At 35.0% G+C, this 21,078-nt stretch overlaps 1 protein-coding gene across 4 annotated transcripts in view; it reads left to right on the top strand.

Moving 5' to 3' along the window:
- Positions 1-21,078, top strand: part of zmat4b (zinc finger, matrin-type 4b) — a 127,365-nt gene that overhangs the window by 8,947 nt on the left and 97,340 nt on the right. Inside the window, exon 2 of one of the 4 annotated variants that reach the window (XM_088624482.1) lies at positions 13,102-13,247. The exons of the other annotated variants lie outside the window; for them this stretch is intronic. The gene's annotated coding sequence lies outside the window, so the exon portion shown is untranslated. The remainder of the gene's footprint in view (positions 1-13,101; positions 13,248-21,078) is intronic. 4 annotated transcript variants of the gene reach the window in all.

The following is a 21,078-nucleotide window of genomic DNA, read 5'->3' as shown; positions in this document are numbered from 1 at the left end:
AGATGTACACATTGGCTTCATCTGAAGAGATTGTCAGAGATTATCAGAGACATATCTGTAGTTTTTTATAGTACATCAAGCCTTTAAATTTAAAGTGCTTTGAATTTTCTTTAGGTACAATCCTTTTTGCATGGGATCTTTCACAATTGATTCAAAACATATACAGTAGATGCATTGAATGAAGCCATTGTCGTTCACCCACTTGTGCTGACATCAGCAGAGAAAATGAATACATTACCTTGTGTACTTTAAATGACAAGCATATGTCATTTAAACACACAAATATTTCAGACCTCCAATATGACCATATTACTAGCAGTCAGAGAAACAACTCTTCCTTGTTTGTGTTAGGTCCAGTGGTACGTCTCATCCAGGAATCTCAGTGCCTGAAGATATTTCAATCAAGATGTTCCAGCTGATAGCTAAACACATATTCTCCTTGACCAAGAGAATGGAACATTAGGTAGCCAAACAGAAAAAAGTATTGTTACAAATGTATAATTTCCTGACAATAGCAAAAGGCAAACTTTTGCTATTGACAAAATTGACAAAATTCTATTCTTTAATTAGAATATTCAGCTTCCTTGTTATTTTTAAAACTGAAGATCGTGATTTGACATCATCTGGGTCAAAAGCCAAAAATAAAGGACATTCATTGCATGCCATAAATATGGAATTTTATTTGATTAATGTAACTGATCAAATAATTTTCTAACACAGTTACACCAGAACAATCCCCCGCACACATAAACAAGATGACCATGAAAGGGTAGGCAGACTCCTACAACAAACCCACTTGATAAGACCTCTCAGTGACAGTCTTCTTCAAACAAGTCACAGATTTCACAGCCCTGTACCAGAGGTCTAACATCGATCCCAGGAGGCTGCAGGGCTAAATGTGTGATACTGAGAGCCAGTGTTCATCCAATTAAGCGAACTGCTTGGAATCCTGGGCACACTCCCAATAGTGACATGACCTAGGCTCAAACCCCTGAACATTAACAGTTGAGCCATATAGGACGCCATCAGGATACAGCTGTTCAAATGTCAATGGATTGCCTCAAAACCTCGACCTTTGACCTTGTGCTCACTCATTAATCAACAGTCTTTTCAGTGGTCTTTGCAAAATTTGCAAATTGCCAGTAAATAGAAAGATTATGTATTTCATTAAAATCTGAGATGGGTAAAAATGACAGTTATAGGTCAGTGTCAGTGTCCCAGATGGATATGCTCACCTCTGATCTCTCTGATCTATGTCTTTTAAGATTCAGGGTAAAGAATAGAACTTCTCAGAAAAATTTGTACAAAATTCAATTTTCATTTAAAATCTATCTGATTTTGTGTCTTGCAATCCATTATATTAACCTGCTATATGTAGATGATTAACAGTATCAATTTGCCCCTTTATTGATGTGTCATTACTGGGGTTTGAGGACCAGTATTTCTTTTAAACCTTGCTCAATATATAGATCTGTTTTCTGGCTTTATGTATAATCTTACAGGTTTTGGCTGTCATTTGACTGAGGGCGAACAGAACAATTCATATGTTGTAAAGGATTAAGGCACTGCATATGTCATTTATTTCAAAGAGATCCCATTATTACAACAGATAAGTTACTTGTAACAGATTTTACACAACATTAGCAATGTATTTGGAGAGTCATAAAAATTGGCTTCAGAACTTCATCAACTGCAGTCTCAGGGCTTTATTTTAACTGTAAGATAAAAATTAAAACCTCCTTATTATTTCTGTTTCTTTTTGCATTTCCTTGAGTTTTAATTCAGATTGTACTTAGATTAAATTTGGCATTTCCCTTAGATTCTATACTTCACACTCTACCAAAACATTAATTTTCTTTTACTATGTGTTTCAACTAGTATTCTTAAAAAACCCTAAAATACCTTTCTGATGAGCAATTTGGGTTGAATATAAAGCATTCAATTTACCTAATGTCAAATTTCAAACACTTCATATTAAATTTCATAATTCCTATCTCATAGTTTATAGTCGTGTGTTGACTCTAGCACAATAAATAAAAATAATGCTTCTGAATGCATGAATGGGTAAATTACAGACTTTATTTTTGTGTCAAAATAAAACATTCAGAAGACGTGTGGGAGGTTCACTAATGCCCCTTTAGTAGAGCATTTCTTAGTAATCAAACAAATAGACAAAATTCATTATCCTTGTCAGTCTTACCCCTTTCACACTTTATCAGAAACCCCCCAATAAATAAGAAGGATTACAAATGAAAGGCTATTCATTCCACAGTTAGTATCTAATTGCTCTTAGGTCTAATCCAACTGTTTCTTAAAAGAAGCCAGTTGTATGGCTTCAACCAGATACATGTGTAATTCATGTGCACAGATGTACTTTGGAATGATGAGGGTTCTTTGGCTTGAGCTACTGTGCTTGAGGGACTGCCCCTGGCCATGAGGATGAGATCTTTAGAACTTCTCAGTTCTAGAGCATTCTGCAAGGAGCATGATGGGGGTGCTGGAATCTTCTGATGTGACCAGTGCAGTTAAAGAAGAATTGATATGCAGTAAGATTGATAGGTCAGTGACATGAGTTTGGTGCTGCCTTTTTTCATGATGATTCATGTCACTACACTTAAAATACATAACTAAGCCAAGAATTAGTTAAGTTATGTTAAGACCTTCAGATTTTGTGGTTATGGCAGTAGTGACAGAAAATAACAGGAAGGACAAACTGGATTGTAATGAGAAAAAATATAGATCCAACAATCTAGTTAATTATTTTTGTTTACTTTTTATTTGCAGAATGTAATCAGTTATAAGAACTTACGAGTCTGGTAAGGTCTAATTCCCACGGTTTAGAAAAAAAAAATATTTATGAGCTTGAACTACCATATCATTCGATTTTTTTGCTCTGTTCTCTCCAATTGATTGGGGTTGTTGAAATGTGTCCTGGTCTGACACCTGTGTGCTAACAAATTTCTAATTTGTGATCATTTGCAATGTTCTTAATGAAGTCTGTAATATTAAAAGGGCAGAAACACGATAATCATGCAGATATTGGGAATAATTGGAGTTGATTAGAGATTTGCAGGAGCGGAACTTTTGGTACAGCTGTTGAACCAGATCATGGAGAGTAAAACAAAAGTTGCATAATGGCATCTTTTTTTCTTGTCAGTATTTGTTTTCTTTTCTCAGTAAACAGAGTTAAATTGTTTCAGCCTCAAAGAGCTAATGCTTGCATTGTGTTAAAAAGTGAATAATGTAGTAGGAATGTAAATCAAGTTAATATCAAGTACTGGGAAATATAATGTACTGTAATTATCTGTAGGCTACTTTTAAAATAAACCATTGAGGTGTTAATTCCTTGAAGAGTCCTGTAAGAACTGTTTGGGGAAAAAGAGAGTTTAAAATATTTTCCATTCAACAGTGTATACCATGAAGAAAGATTAATTGTATCTAATGAAAAAAATCCTTTCACTTGGTGTTGCATAACTATTATCTTATTATTGAGATTTTGCTTAGCAGGAACTTACATGATTATAACCATTCCACAATCAGATGAAAATTACATTTAAAAAGAAACATTTTTGCTTATGAAAATGACCAGCAGTAAAAGCAATAAGAAAAGCATTTATTTAATTAATTTGTTTTCTGTCTTTCAATGATAATGAGATTGTTTTATAACTTATTACAAGACAGAATTAACCATTTATATTCTTGCATCTTTCCTTCAACAATAAGTGTTAAGAATTTAAATGGTCACTCAAAATCATGTAATTGTGTAATATTTTTTGCAGCTCCACGTCAAGTTGTGAATGGTAGTAGTCATGTGTGATGTGATTTTTAATCATGTGTTAGAGATTGCACATTAACCCTTCCTTCTGTATAAATTAAAAATATCCACTTCTTTAATGGGATACTCTGCTGTTGGCTCAAAGGCAAATTTATCAGAATAGTGTTTATTCACTCTAATCAATAAAGAAAAGAAACATGACACATACATTTTGTGAAGTACTGTTGACTCATTTTTCACTTTCATGTTTTTTTACATTGAGAATAAACAATTTATGACAAGGGAGATCTGTCTATATTTGTACTTTGTACTCATTGTAGCAAAACGAGTACATTAGACCATCAATGAGAGCATTTATGGGAGTTTGCATATGAAAATATTCATTTGATATTGGAATGGTTTGTTACTGTATACACATTTATATGTTATTTATATAGGCTCCATCTCACCACAGGCCCTCTGAGCGTAACTTTGACATTTGCAAACAACAGAGTATTATAAAATTAGTTTACTTTGTTACAGACAATATTAACACAAATCCAGATTGTAAAACTGATCTTTTTGTGCACAAAACTGATTAAAATTGAATTTTGAAAATTAATATGGCCAGATTGCTTAATGACTGTTGATGTAAGTTTTAGAGGTAAGATGAAAAAGAAATACTGAATATGATGTATCCATATTTTTTAAAATCAGACTATAAATAACCTCTGATAGGTACCGTTCTACATTTCACTGTTTTCTCATTTAATATACAGTTATAGACATAGTATTTCTGCTGGTTAGAAACTTAGAACTGTGCTCAGATGTACTGTATCTATTTGACCCTGATGAGATAAACTAGGTTAGCTTTGAATCTGTGATTGATCCTGTTGTAATTGATTATTGATCATTCGTTGAGTTATGATCTTGTTTTTCTGGACCATGCTCTGTCAATGATGCTTAGAAAGGTTGTGACTTGTGGCAAGCCGCACATAATATGTTGAAAGTTTATAAATTGTATGAGTGTATAAATTAGGCTTATATATTTAATATCAGACATTATTATAAACATAACAATGTTGGGAAGAAAACGAAAAAAAAAACCATAAACATTTATTATGTTTTAGTATTTTCTCATAGTTAAAAAACATCTGAGGCTTTGCCAAGGCCTAAACTACAAGCAAGAATATTGTAGGATTTTAATACATTCTATCTGTTGTTTAATAATCATCCAGGTCATGAAAGTCTGACATTGTCTCTCACAAAGATCTTGTATTTCAAAGCCTGTGATCTGTAAGGGCTGAGCCCTTTTTTGGGTGTATCAGCATCCATACAGAAAATGTAATGGTTCTCTGTAGAAATGATCAGGTTTTAATTAACGCCTGTTGGAATTCTGTACAATGTTTACTCTAGGTCTCCAGCCTGAGAAGCCTTGTGCTTTTAATAGTTCTTAAATCAAGAGCAAATTGACCTGTTTTATCGCATAATTAACCCTGGTTCAACCGGAAAACAGTGGGGTTCTGAGAACCATTGCACTGTGTGTCTCCGCATGTTGACCACACAGTATTTGTTTCTTTAGCAACTCATTATTGCTCGGCTTTCCCAATATATATTTAGTGTAATTAAATAAATCCCTTTTGATGCTGAGTTTTTACTTAATTCACTCAGTTGCGAATGAATTCCATGTGTTCCATTTGTAAACAGAAACAAAAACATTTGTAATCTCATACCCATGTGAATAACTTAAATCCAACCACCGTTTAAATCAGCTGTATTGACATTTTGTCATATTACACATAATTCTACCATACTGTAGCAGAGCATGTGTTGGGAGCACAGGTGAATCACCAAGGGGCAGGGTTATCTCATTTAGGCAAGCCACATTTTTCAAATTCTCACAAGGAAATCACTGAATTGGCTGCACCTGGAATCTGTCGCTTCCCATAAAAGCTGTTCCTGAGGCGGTCAGAGGTTGTCTTTTATACAGACCTTCATAGTTAAGAACAGTGAGTATTTAGAGGAAGATACAGTGGTTAGAGAGAGATCTTATGTTCCAATAAATCACAGAAAGATTATAGTTGGGTAAATTTGGTAGCAACATTGGTTGTTTTCTGGGTTGGGATGCCAGTAAACAAGGAGGTGGTTAATAAGTGTACCTGGCCAACCTGAATCAACCAAGTGAGGCTCTTGCCACTGATATTGGGGGAATTCATATTGTTACAGTTCACGTTGAAACCCCTTGCCATGCTGTCAGAAAGGAGGATCTTTCACAGTGTACTTTTCTCATACATTGTGTATATATTTATACTCTGTCCATTTATCCCTGCAGCAAATATTTGCAGTCTTAAAATATTTTTTTTTTAAAAGTTGGTTTTAGGGTTGTTTTGTATTCAGCTTCTTTGTGCTTTGTTTAGATTGTCTGGACACGAGAACATACAAAGTTACAAAGGACAGGAGGCCATTTAGCTTGTTTGATAGTTGGCAGACTTCTAACATTTTGAGGACAGGTTAAAGTATCCTGCAGATCCTATATTTATATTAAGCTATGTCAAACTCATCTGTAGGTACTGTAATTTGAGTAATTTAACTGAGATTTGAATATTAGGGAACAAGGCTGGCTTTAAATAGAATGAAGCTAGAAAGGACTGGGTGAGTGTGTTGGACTCATGTAAATTTGTTGAAATGCAAATAAGTTATAATAGATGTAATTATTTTGTGTTTTCTAGCTCACCATTGCCTAAGGACTTTGGTTTTTCACTATTATGATTGCATTATTTAAATGAGATCAAAGACTGAGAAAGCAATAGTTTCAGTCCAAGAGCCATCTGAGGTTCATTCTATTTTTAAACAATGTACGAATGCATGCTTAAATGTCACATTGTGTGTTAAGATGGCTTTTATAACATTCTTGTATCATTTCCTCAATTAATTTAGCATTTACTGTATGTAGTATTGTTACTTTTTAATTGTATGAATAAACATTAATAGTTATATTTGTGATAATAAGAAAACCATTGTTAGCACAACAGTTCGAACTCTGTGTATTAGACTTAAACAGGTCTTGGCATCAGGATTGCTGGGAGTTTCTAATCTGAGCTGTAATTATATTGGTGCAGCCTGACCTCCTGTGATGCTGGAGTAATTTCATTACTGAATCAGTGAGGGGGTTCTATTTTCACTGTTTTTACCAGTGACACCATTTTAGTTTTCTGAACAACTGTAATGTGGGTCTGACGTTGAACCCTTGGCAGATCATAAATACAGTAGCTGGAGGTGTATTATATTATCTTATTATATATATTTAATAATAAAATATATATTTTGCTTCCTTGAAAATATGCTAAGGGAAGTACTGGCTAGTACATTATCTAGTTAGAAGAAGGCCAAAAATAAAATGTGAAAGTTTAGCACCAGCAATACATGACAATTATAATTCTGATTATAGTAATGTATTAAGATATCCTGGAACTGAAGATTCAAATACATTATCCGTAGCAAAGAACAGATGCTTCAGACAGATTAAGAAATATTCTGGGGAATGTAATGAATTTTCTCTGTAATGCAGTTTCCTTCGTGTGTTTCTCCTCTCTAATGTAATAAAGGTTCAGAGGTCCGGTTTTTGGCTGAGATTTACTCTGGACATTTTCTAATTATTGGAGACCAGTGAGATTTATCCAACTGAATTTATTGACCACCTTGAGTCCCAACTCTCACAAACACACGTCTGTCTGACACAAAATACTGTGATTGATAGCTGCTCTGAGACAAGTAGATCGACGTGCAAGCTTTACTTCCAGTGCAAAAAAATGGGTTAGTTTAATAAAGAATGTCTTAAAATGATTAATATGATCAGTCAAGTGTTTTGGATTACATTACAGAGGCACATTTTAGTTTTTCTCAAAATATTAAAAATAGGCTGTGACTCTGTAATGGGCTCATTTATATTGTGACTGTAGTTTTTTTTATATGATTAAGTACTGTATGTAATGCTTTGTTCACACAAAATGAATAGTTCTCTAGTACTCTCCAGTCCTTTACAAACAAAAAAAGATATATGTAAACATCCATTTGTACTGTATGTCAATATTGCAGTATTTTAAAAAGGAATGTACTTGTATTACAAGTTATTTGTAAAATGAGTTACACTCCTATTGAGAACTAGATGGTTTAGATTTCCAATGTACCAGATACTGTTTCTCTCTACAAACTGATTTTGAGAATCCCATTCTATGTTTAAAACTCTTCTATCTGTTGAAAAGCCCAAGTGAACCAATTAGCATGGTGTGTCTTTTGAAGGAGCTTAAGTGGTGTTCCTTTTAGTTGATTAAGCTCTTTAGATTGATGACCACCTGCCTGAATTGTGCTGATGCTCCCTTGTGCAAAGCAGATTGGGAAAGGGAAAGCCTGCACTTGTTTGGAGTAGGTAGGTATTTTTTATCACCTCATCTTCTGCTTCCAGTGTGCCAGATCAAAACTCAGAACTGATTTCAATTAAAATCACTCCCTGTACTAGTTGAATTTGGGTAGAATTTACATCCCTATGCATCATTTATACAGATGCACTTTAAATTAAATAATTAAGGAGAGTGCTAATGACTGCATCATTCTTCTATAGAGCTTCCAGTCCTGCCAAAAGGAAGGTTTCTTTCACTGGATTGTCCCCATTCTTTTCTCTCAATTTCATTGCACCCCTCCTGCTAATCAATTCATGAACAGGTATATTGCAGGAGCAACTAATGCAATGTAAATTAAGACACTTGGGTCTTTAACAACCTTCTGTTTTGGATTAAATCAAACTAAGTATGGCTTATTTAGACAAAATAACAAAGTCTTGGTAAAAATCAACTTCTTTCTACCAGTAATATATGATGGTTTATCCTGAAACTCATGCTAAATCCCTGACAGCTCAACAATTAAGAAGACTTCTTATTCTCCAGTGCTTGAAAAGAACTCAAAAAGATCCTTCAACCCTTCAGTTAGCCCAGTTCATATAGCCACAATGAAACCACAGCTCTAAGTCTTGTGGTAGGGGTCAGGCTCTTACCATTTATGTTTAATTTTATTTAAGCAGAGTGCTACTAATGTAATATAATGTTTTCTGAAAACATAATGTAAAGGCAATGCTATTAAATCTGAGAGTGCTACTGAGAGGGCATTGCTAAATTATTACTTTCCATCTTTAATTAAATAAGTTGGAAAGTGGTAAACTGTTCAGGTTATATTGGAATTCTTGGTTAAAATAAACCAGAGGTGTCTAATCTTGGTCCCTCAGGGCCAGTGTTTCTGCAGCTTTTTGTTCCAGCTCAGCTCTTACCATCCTAAATTAGCTAATAATTTGTCTGATTAAGCCAATTTAACAACTTTTCGTCTACAGCAGCTCTTCAAGTGCCGGTACCTTTGCAGAGACCCAGAAAACACACAGACATACCTACCGTCCAATACTTTGACTGGATAGCCCTGAAAAAACATTATTATACCTTATCTTAGCTTTTCTGTCCCATACCCTTAATTTAAATTCACATTGGTCCATGTAAAAATACATTACATTCTTGCTGCTAATGTTCTTAGATGTACTGTATACCTTCTTATACAGTCCTTCATAAACATCTTGTATAGTTTTATTCCTAACATTTCAAAGCGCCCTGTCCTATTTCCATTCAGGATGAGCAATCGCCTGTATTTTAACAAAATGTACAGTCCAGATGTCAGTGCACTTCAGGGCCTTTGTGCATTTTGGCATACCTCCAAAAACCCACTGTTCTTATATCTAGCCTAGACAGACCAATTGTTCCACAAGCCCAGTGAAGCCTACAGCTGACCCCCAAAACAAAAGTGAAGTTTTAATTCAATGCTATATGATACCACTGATGCTGTTGCAGTATGACTGTGGAGAGGAAATTCATTGAAAATATATGGCCTGAGCATGCAAAATTCATGAGCTCTAGACAAAAACACATATTGTTCTGTTTTATCTGACATGTAAGGAAACACTTACTGTACGTCTCGAAATTGGAAAGTTAGACTGGGGCTCTCTGAGAGGCACCATTGTATTTGGCACACTCAGATTGTTATAAATTATTACTGTCGGGCCCATTTATAAATAGTGGTGGAGCTATAGTGAAGCTAGCAATGGGGGCTGCTGCCCAGATAGAAAGTAACTTAAACTGTGCTTAAAGATCAGAATACAGTCCAGAGTGCATAAATGGGGTTGACCCGGAGACACCCGAAAGAGAGAAACATCTCTTTTCAAACATTTTCAGGTTATTAAGGAATTGGCTGCACCTGTAGGAAACCAATTCCCTATTTAAAGACTCAGAGTAGAGGGTCTGAGCAGACAAAGTTGTCTCCTCAGACCCTCGTAGTGTTACAGATGGTGAGATTCTTGATCTCAAGGTAAGGTGATGTGTGGCGATTGAAAGCAAAGAGACTTTATAAAGGTACAGTGAAAAAAAGACCTACAGTAGGATTACCTCAAGTAGCACCCTTGCTTATTACCAGCCAACAACTAAAAAGAAGACTGGAAGAATGGACTGGCCTAAACAGAATCAAGCAGGTTGAGATTATATTCTACTGCTATTAACCTCTGTCAGGTTAACAAAATATTTCACCACTTTTCTAGGTGATGGCCACAGCATGCCAAAGGTTATCCAGGATTCACAGGTCCAATGCAAGACTAAAAGCACAACTGGTCTTCCATTAGATGGGACTTCATTCCGTAAAGGAGAGAAGTGCAATTAACCAGTCAAATACAGTCTTTAGCAGAAAAAAGGAAGCTGGAAGGCCCGGTGAAATCCATATCAACACCAGGAAAACATGAACACAAACAGATGCCCCAGGATCAAACCCAGAACCCTGGAACACTGAGACAGCAGCAATTATCTACATGCTGCCCTAGGAAATTATTAATATGCAAATTATCCTCTCTTATTAACAAAGTTGTACAATAGAACATGTCTGATGACCGCGAGCATTGGCTTACAAGCACTTTGCTTCATTTACAATCATAGGTAGAGGTGCTGATCTACAGTCTCTTCTGTTCATTGTTTTAGATGGCTTTCTGTTTATTCATCATTGGGGCAATTCAGCAGGAGATTAAAAAGAAGATGAAGAAAGAAAATAAGGCTTTGTTATAGTTTATCAAGTGACAATTGTATATCACCGCTAACTTGGCATTTGTTTTACTTTAATGAGAATATATATTTGCCTGCAAGTCTTTTTATAGGCAAAATTAATCATTTGGAAGTCAATACTTGACATCAGGGTTCTTGATGCAAGCAAAATGTGATACATAAAAGTTATTTTTGTAGCTTAAGTTTAGCTTTTGAGACATGAATTTACATATCTTGAAATCTTTCCAAAATAATATTCCAAATTAACAAAGGATCAAATGAACCTCATATGTTCTGTTGAACAATATTGTGTTTGTAGGCAACCATACAGAGGTGTAATAGAAACTTCTTTTAAGTCAAGATAATATAAAGCTGTCAAAAAGTGGAAATCTGGTGGAAAACAAAAAATAAACATGATACCAAAATAGTTCAAATTGTATTATTTCATTGTATAATAATTGTATGATCAAAAACATCTACAGGTATATAATGTCATACAATCCTAAACATTAGTCCTTTTAGTGTAGCTTCCTAAGTCTCAAAACATTACTCCTGCAGGTACAAGAAGGACTTCTAGCATATGTCTGTCTGTAGGTCTTTTCATTTTAGTTTGTGATATTAAGATAATAGTAATATAATTCCTACTACCAGTGCCAGTACCAGGGGATTCTGCTTATCAGTGAGCTTCATGAAAAGATTTAAAACAAGACCTTAATACAATTTTCAGCTACAGAACTACAAACATTGACATTTTTTATTTTTTGATGTGATTCCTTCTACACCTTTCAGTATCAACAGGTAAAGCCTCAAGTCTTTTGTAGTCAAATATATAATACAATAGTGTGACAAATAGATTTATATTTGTGAGTTGTTCAGAGAGAGTTCTTTGGCATTTATTTTTAAAGCTCAATGCCAGTAGAAAAATGGAACCCAAGAGAGACCAATGTTTTATGGATGAAGCTGAAAGACAAATTGAAGTCGTAGAACTCTAGTAAAATATACATTACTGGAGGATTTCTGTAATGAAGAAGGTGATTTAATTTTAAATACTGTATCATCAGTGATTCCCTTTCATTTGGTTGTGCTCCCTCTATCCGAATAAAATCTGCAGACATGTATTTGTTAAAGCCCAGGAATTGTTTAGAAAATTATACACTGCTTTGAGCATCATCAGACAAGTAATAAGCTCCCATTGCACAGCAGACAACCCACCAGGTAGCAGACATAAAAGGTGCTTAGACAAAGCTAAAGGTAACATTATATATTTTGTTTTTCTATATTATCAATTTGTACAAGAGCCTACTGCTCATTAAACCTGAAGAAGATTAAACTGATAATGAATGGAAGCCTTATTAGTTTTTCCCTCAACTAAAACTAACCTTTAGTGCACTCCATATATTTCTTGCTAATTATAATGTTTATGAAGTGTGTCAGCTTCAGACGTTTGGCACAGTGCAAGAGTTGCTCTTTTTAGAGTCTTTGATATTGTTTTAATGTACATTTTGTAATTCAGCTGTTCCTTTTTTTCACGAGCCCATATTTTTAAATACCAGTTCCTTATCAACAGTGATCATTGCTGCAACCCTACTGCCCTTGGGAGAGATGAAGCCTAATACACAGACTCTGAGTGTGCACCGTAAAGAATTTTGCTTCATTGATGCTCATTGACCCAACAATGCCATGTAAAGCATCAAAAGAAAGTGATAGGCTACTCTCACCAATAACACTAGCAGCTCACAGGCAGGCAGCAGAGAAATTGCAGTAGTTGCATTTGTGTAACAAGCCAGGTATCCTCTTGTGTGTGTGATTCCCTACTCAACACTGGCAATACGCCAATTGCACCAAAGTGTATAGGGAGTCCTGGTCACAGTCGGCTAATGACTGATATAACTCATGTTTGAACCAGGTAGCCTAGAGAGCATAACCTGTTTTCCAAACAAATGATTTTACAGGTTGACTCTCTTAGGATTTATTCATTCTAATAACATTACAATGCTAGTCATTAGCATTAATTTGAAAACTTGTGTAAGTGTCTCTTGTCCTTTCTCATGGTTGTCGCAAAATCTCAGAGCCAGGGTCGGATATCCCAATGAACGAAAGCCACTACAGTATGTAAGAATAAAATGTGTTGTCATTCTATATAAGAAGCACCTGGAAAGCAAACTGTCTGACGAAAAGATTGTCTCATAGCCACATTATCATCTTGTCCCCTTCTCCTTTCATTGCTTTCCACAGTCTGCTGTGATACACTGCCTGACACAGCATGGCTGCCTCCTTCCTCCCCTAGAGGTATCTCCATTTCAGCAACTGATAATTGGTTCAGCTGGGACATTATGGTGCTTTGGGATGCTTCGCTGCAGTGGTGAAAGTGCTCTGAAAAAGTAAGTCACAATTGATCAGATGTGTAGGAGTGCTCCAGAGCAGCAATCTGAAATTCCACTGCAAGTGATGGCATTGTGAGACCCTCAGTGCACCTTGCCAACTTGCGAACTGCATGTGATGCCTGTTGGCATTATGTTAATTAGTACTTTTCAGATGATTTCCATGGCAGCTTTATGTGTAGAAACCCATGAATATTCAACGCCCGCTTTGGTCTTTTGTATTTTTTTTTTTGCATTTCAGAGCTGCTTAAAAATTTGAAGAGCGCTGCTCCATAAATTATTAATGTTGGATTTTTAGCAGTGTGTCAGAATTTTGCTCTGCATGCAGACCTCATTGTTGCAGTGAAGGTGAAAGATGCGTGCTTGGAAGGTTTCTGTGTTCTTGGCTTTTTGTTGAACCCTGACTGGTTCACGCAGACAGATTTTTGAATTTATAAGACATGGCTTTGATTGCTTTTGCTTGATGTTTAATCTAAAGGTGTATTGCTGCATTGTACCCACAGCTTTTGACATTAAGTGCGTACAGTTATTTGAGTCAGGGAATCTGATTGTTTGGAAAGTTTTCAATTCAGAAACAAAATGCAGTATTGTGCTGATCTTTTCTGAAGAAGCACAAAAGGGTTAACTGAGTATATGAAAAAGATTGCTGTTGTTTTTGCCTTTGTTATTTTATTATTTTTAAGAAACTTTTCAAAAAGATAGTTAAGTCATGTTGTTAAAAAATAACATATCAAGTGTTTTTCTGCTTTTGTAGCAGCTATATACTTAACTGATTTTATTGTACATTGATTTCATCTTGATGGGATCTTTACAGACACATTTTTTTTTCTGATGGAAAAGCTACTATTTTATGCACTAACATAACTCCAAAATTCACATCACTTAGAAGAATATGGTATTTAGGATCAGTTGGCATACACTCTTTCTGTATAAAGTAATGGCATTACTAAGGCTAAAGATGTCTGGTATTGATTATTAAAAAGAAGACAAAATCAATGAAAAATTAATAAAATGAAATTTTCAAACCTACCCCTGACACAAGTCAGCATGGACAGGAGAGTTACTAGGGAAGTGCCCATTCACTAAAAGGGTGACAAAACTGATTTAAGTAATTATAGACTGATAAATCTGATTTTTGTTAGATGTAAGGCTATCTAAACAATAAATAGAACTGAATGAGAGGATCACCTATCGAGAATTAAAACTAGAAATATAAATGAAATCTTTTTCCGTTTTTAAACACGGTAGTGTCATTCGCTAAAAATTGTATAATCGCTGCTTAAACAGATTTACATAAATCTCTATGCGGGAGAAAAGTCCATCTAAATGCACAAACTTCTTTAACAGCTGTTGACAACTGATTAACCTCAGTTGCAATCAGTTTAGTTCTAATTACAGGGTAAATGGTAAATTAGCATATATAATAATAATATAATTGAACTAATTGGGAAAATGGTATTTCTTGGACTACTTCCTGCTACATTGTCTCTCAGGTAATGCAAGCAAATAGTGTCAGTTCATTTTCAAAAGGAGGCATTGTCTTATTTATAGAAGGTCCTAAGAGAGAGGCTTGCAAATCAAAGAGTGTGTAATGTCCAGACATACCATAGTGTACCTGCTTCACATGGCAAACAGCATGTGGCAGATGGGATGTGGTATGCTACAATTTAGCAAAACTGGAAATGCTGAAGAATCAAGCAGTAGCTCTGAGCCACTGCAGCAGGAGATTGCCCAAGCATGCATATACAGTAGATACATAGTTCCTTGCAAAAGTATTCAGACCCTTGCACAGTTCTGACATGTTGTTACTTTAATGTATGCAGTCATGATAGTGTGAAGTAAAAATATTTGTTATATACTGTACTTAACCTACTCCAAACATTCTGATACAAAAAACTGATAGAAAGAATTATATAATTAATTGGAAAGAAAAAATGGAAAACTCATTGTATTCTTTCAAACACTTTGCTGTGGAAAACCTAAATTAATGTAGATGCAAAAATGACCTTAATGAGCCACACAATTAGAATAAATGGAAGTTCTTAACCAAAATTTGGGATGGATAATATACAAGCCAATCTCACTCAGCCATTTTAAATCACAATTATTACTGACCTTTGCTCTATATATAAAACTCTTTCACACACCTCTTCTCTCATTCATCCCGTCTCCATAACATCTCTTGGTTAACTCCTCTCTCTGAATGGGGTTCGAGCCTCCTCGTCCTATGGCCATGAAGCTAGCTCTTAACCAAGTGGGTTAAGATAACACTTATTATAGTTAAATACTCAAATATTCACAAAGCATCTGATTCTTGGAAGTTGTTATTCTTTGTGAAATCAGTCAGGTACTGAAGCAAAGATTCAACCATGAACACTAAAGGGCATTCATAACAACTCAGGATTAAGGTATTTTCAAGTTTTAGATATATAAGTCTTATAAAGGTCAGGAGAAAGGTAGAAAAACATTTTAAAAAACCCTTAATATCTGTTTGAGTATGTTGACGTTGGTCACTGCCTAGATCAGACGGTGTCTCCAGAATTGAGCAGCCGGGCAAGGAAGAAACTGTCAAGCCATCATGAAGTCACTGATGACTTTGACAGAGTTGCAGATGTTAGTGGCTGAGATGGGAGAAAATCTTCACGGGTCAACAATATCCCAGTCACTTCATGAAGGTGCTTGTAACTAAAAAAGTGATTTCAGTACGAATTAAGTTGTATTTAAAACATGTGCCAAATGGAGTTTATAACAGAAGCTTGGTAGAAAGGTTGAATCCTAATAATGCCTACTTCCACTCTCCTATGTGTACAGTATATACATTATTCCTTCTGGTCTTCCCTTTGGTCTAAATTGGCCTAAATGCAAAATGTTCCATGTCATGAAAACCCAAAACAGAGCATCACTCTGTCAAGTATGGTGGGGGTAAAATCTTGAATCAATTAATTATTTACATGCTTACACTATCAAATTAATCATGTGTGAATGTACCCTAAAGTTACTGACAGTTGACATATATGGTACATGTTGCATTATTGTCCTGATTTTATTTAGGTGTGCATAACACATTAACTGCTAAAAAGTTGTAGTTCTGGCTTGGGCACATATTTTATTCAGAAATACTGACAATTAGATGGGTAACTTCAAGGTCAGCAATAAAGTTTTTCTATGCTTATGGTGTAAGGCTTTATCTTGTCCTACTGCTATTTCTAGTGTTGCATTTCAATAAGCAGTGGCACTTCATCTTACACACGATAGTAGGGTCCTACATAAATTTCAGTTTCCGTTAATGTCATTCTGACTTATGAACCTTAATATTGTTGTCATCTGTTAAAGAGACTCATAAAATTATGTGAGCAGAGCATTTTAAAATGCTCCAATTATTTTGAGGTGGATAAAATAATGTCTCTGACTTGCTGTTAATGGCTGTGAATAATGTCTCTGACATTGCAACAGGTGGTATAGGACTCATGGATCTGACAGTTAATTCCTTATTTGCTATGAAGCCATACTAGAAGTGGTATGTATGCATGTACTGTATTACAGTAGTTTAGCAACTGTGAACAATTTGATAAACTCTTAACATTACATTTTGTCAAAAGGTATAATGGCATTTGTTTTCTTACTGTAGTAAAGATTTGTCTTGCAGTGCTTCAATATTATCCTTCATTATTAATGCTGACCCTTGTTATTAAGCAATTAAGTAGTTTGAGATTGATTTCTTTCCAAAAGCTTGATTTCCACTCGTGTGACATCAGCACTGAGATGCATAGTTACCTTGTTCTTCTTTATTCATGCGTGCTGTAGAGCTCTGGCTCTGACAGAATAAAGTCTGAACAAAATTGGCCTTCTAAGTGCATAAAGTATATATTCCCTAGATAGTCTTGGCAATTTGATGGGGGAATTGGAATTCTTTTTGCCAATTATGTATCTGATCACTAGTATAGAAGCCTGTTTAACAAACAAACTGTATTTGGAACATGTTCATTTACAAAGGCAAGCATGCTTAAAACTTTTTAGAGAAGCAATTACATCTAATAGAAGGCCCTGCAAAGATTAGTAAAATCAATCTACAGTTCCAATGAAGATTTTTTTCAGTTTAAATTTCTTTATGATTTTTAAGAAATCATGACTGTCTCTAAATCATTAGGAGCAGTATGCTATTTAATAAGCTGTGGAGTGAACATATTAATCCTTTTCTCTGTAGAAAATGTTTCTTAATGAAGAGCAATATTTGCACCATATAACAGAAATAAAAAAGAGTGTCAAAGACAGAATAAAATTATTCTAAAAGGGAAAAGATATAAGTAAATTACTTGAGGCAGAGGATTCTTATTTAGTAAATAACTTTTGACTGATTTACAGTATATCAAGGTTTTTAAGCAGAATGAAAGCTTGTTGAGACTCCCTGCTCTCATGCTTTTCTGAAATGAAAGGACTGCAGTGCAGCACAGTTTCAGTGCCTTTTTTATACTTTAATCAGATAAATTACTATAATATACTCAGCATCAAAAGAAAGTTGTCACAATTGTAAGAAATTCTTTCTTATAGCAGGTGTTCAAGATGCAACATACAGTAGATAAATCCATTATGCTGATTAACGTTAGTCATTAAAAAGAATCTGAAAGTGTGAGTAGCCACCACTGGAAGCAATTATAACTGTTTATGTATGCCTGATACTTTGTACCAAGTTGCAGATGTTGTCTTGTGTGATTCTGTCCCATCACTTGGACAAGGATATGAATGTTCACTCGTCTATGAGCCCTAAATTCCACAAGGTATCCTACATGTGTCCAATGGGAGTAAAGTCTGCTGGGTTAAACTCAAGGACATATCTTTCACATTCTGATCTCACAAGAAAGTTGTTGGTATCCACGTTGCATATTAATCTGTGTTATATTGACATGTCACATTAGCATTGACCCTGCATGAACAGAAACAAATGATATCTTAGGACCTGGTCAGTTCAGCTCCAGATTGACTGCCTTAAATTCCATAAAGTGGAGTTCTGTAGTGACTTAACCTACACATCAATTGGCCTGTTGTAATGAACGGTTGAGCATATTGTTCATTTCTACTGATTAGAAGCTCTACTGATCTCTACTGAGCTACTCTTTTTCTAGTTCCAGGCTCAGGATACAAATGACAAGTGTACAGCATGCATTGATGAAGGAAGAAGTATGAAGAATGTGCAAAGTATTTAAAAAACCAAATTCATTATGTGTTTGTGAAGAATTCATAGTTTTTTTATTGAAATGGGTTGAGAACCACACTTTTTTTTACCTTGACAAGGATCTGTTAAATAGCATAATTTTACCTTTAAGACAATAAATCCCTTTAAATTTCTCCTAATCTATTATTGATATAGACCTTATTGTATTCAAACCACTATGTATTCAAACCAAACAATGGCCTATTGATCCAGAACGTGTCCTGTTTTCCATGGCATTATGTACTGTACAGTATATAAACAGCAAAAGACTCCAGTCCATCACAAAGCATACCCTCAACAAACATGGTCCTCATATATACATACAGTGCTAAAGCAATCGGGATAAAGTACCTCTCTCAAGGTATAACAGCAGTATCTGCAGCACCCACCAATTATGAATCTAAAGACTTGTACACTATGCTATTCCCAAACTAGTATTTACAAAAATGACAAATATTTTTATTTATTTTTGAACACTGGTTTTGCATATTAGTACACTTTTTTTGTAAACTTCTTTAATAGCAAGAAATGTAAGATCCAGGATGCTGACTAAATGATTGACTTTGAAGATAGTTGGAGAGAATATGACAAATACCATGCATAGGAATGACCTGCCATATTTGGAATGAAATATGCCATCTGTTAAAAACGGTCGCGATATGACAGTGCATCTGCTTTGCACTGTATAATTCTTTGCAATGCATGATGTTAAAAAAAGTGTAAAATAAGTTGCTGGTCTTACTTTCAAAGTAACACTGCTGTTGTAGAAAGTGTTGAACATGTTGAGCAACTTTTTGTAGACTGAAAAGATGTCTGACAGTTCTGTGTCCTTTAAAAAAATACCAATCTGTATACTTTATTTTTGAAAAAATCATATATCGGTTCTATGTATGTCTTTAAAATTCAGAGTCACCAGTTCTGTCCATAAAAAGTTCTCACTTTCCAATTGTTAATGAACTTTGCTCAAAGCATTTGCTGCATGTGTGTTCTCTGAATTAAAAATTGACAAAATCCAGTGGAAGCCTTTTTCATTTGAGTCAATCAGGAGCCTTTCATAGCAAAGGTTAAGTATTAAGATAGTTCTTAAGCCTTATTTACAGATCTTTTCCTGCATAAATAATACCTAGATTTTTTCATTTCCTTTTAAGTCTGAATAAGGACCCACTGAGACATTCCAAAGACATTTAATTTATCCTGTAAGAAAATCATGCTAGGATTTGACCAGCTATCTTGTTTACTTGCAGTGGCTTGTTAGCCAGTTTCATTCAAATGTCATCAGGAACAACTAATGCACAAAAGAGACACGAGTTCTTCTGCCACTTTTTAATTCTTTTTGAAGGTCCTGTTAATAGCTGAGCTCCGTTATTCTATAATGTTCATTTGTTGCCCATAATATTCCATAAAATTAACTGTAATATAAACGGAGTGATCAAAGACAATTTGTTCACAATTAACCTAAAATAATTTTTAGGTTTATTAAATGGATTAAAAATGAAGGAATAGAATGTAAGACCTTTGGACAATGTATAGTAATTGAATACTGATGGATTGTAAGTGGAAGTAATCAAGCCCTGAATCAAATAATGCATTCTAATTTAGGAAATGGAACCTTGCTGACAAGCAGTGGGGCTTTCTCAACAATACCCATTCAGCTCTTTGATTGATCAGTTATTTTTACCATACTGGCTTGTGCCTGTGACAGAGAGCCTCCATAGATGCTCAGGCAGGTAATACAATATTAACCAGGATTGGTGTTCAGAATTGATTAAAAAAAACAAGGTACGTGTTGCGGCAGCGCTCCTGGGCACAGAAACAAATAATCCGATGAAGCTGCAAAGACCACTGAGTTCATGATTTATTCAGGCACCATAGATGTAGCTTGCCATTTAAAATTTGTTTTTTCCACCACAAAGTGATTTGTATAGGGCTGTCAATATCTTTCCCTCAAAGGGAGCAACTTAAGTTATCTGAATCTTAAGAGGGCACACACTGTTCCATCACATTTATTATTTCACACCCCTCCTACCTCCACCACTATTATTGATTTCTTTCACACAGTTTTCATTTTTCCTTCATCTTTCATAGTGTTTTAGAAATTCTTACTTTGTCTTTCCAGTGTACCATTGAGGGATTTTTTTTAAAGTAGTATCATTAAAGTGATTTTAAACTCGTTTGGAGAATCCGATTTGATGTGATTAGATGTGGGAGCAAAACAAAATCTGTTTGGTGCTTCATTATTCCTGCTTTATTTAACATTTCTCTTCCTATTTTTTTATTCAGCTCCCATAGCAATTTAGCAGTATCTGCATTAGTCAAGATGAATGTGCCCTTGTGACGTTAACTGAAAACTCATTTGCAAAATGTGAAGCATCGTCACCCTCTTGACCAGGACGTGAGACCACTGTAGTGCTAAATATTGCGATTTTTTCTCATATCTTCTAAATAATTTACAAAATCATTTCGAAAGATTCGTATGAAGGAGAAATGGGAGAACAGGCTCTATAAGTATTAAACTTTTATTAATATGGTCATAAGGGAAGAAAATTGGCAATGCTACATATAAGTATGCTTCAGGCAAAAGGGCAAATTAAAAAAAAGCTTCAGAAAACTTCCCATTGAAGA

Source organism: Lepisosteus platostomus, chromosome 3, assembly GCF_059453375.1.
Source record: "Lepisosteus platostomus isolate fLepPlt1 chromosome 3, fLepPlt1.hap1, whole genome shotgun sequence".
Lineage (NCBI taxonomy): Eukaryota > Metazoa > Chordata > Actinopteri > Semionotiformes > Lepisosteidae > Lepisosteus > Lepisosteus platostomus.
This window is presented reverse-complemented; position numbering and strand designations above follow the sequence as displayed.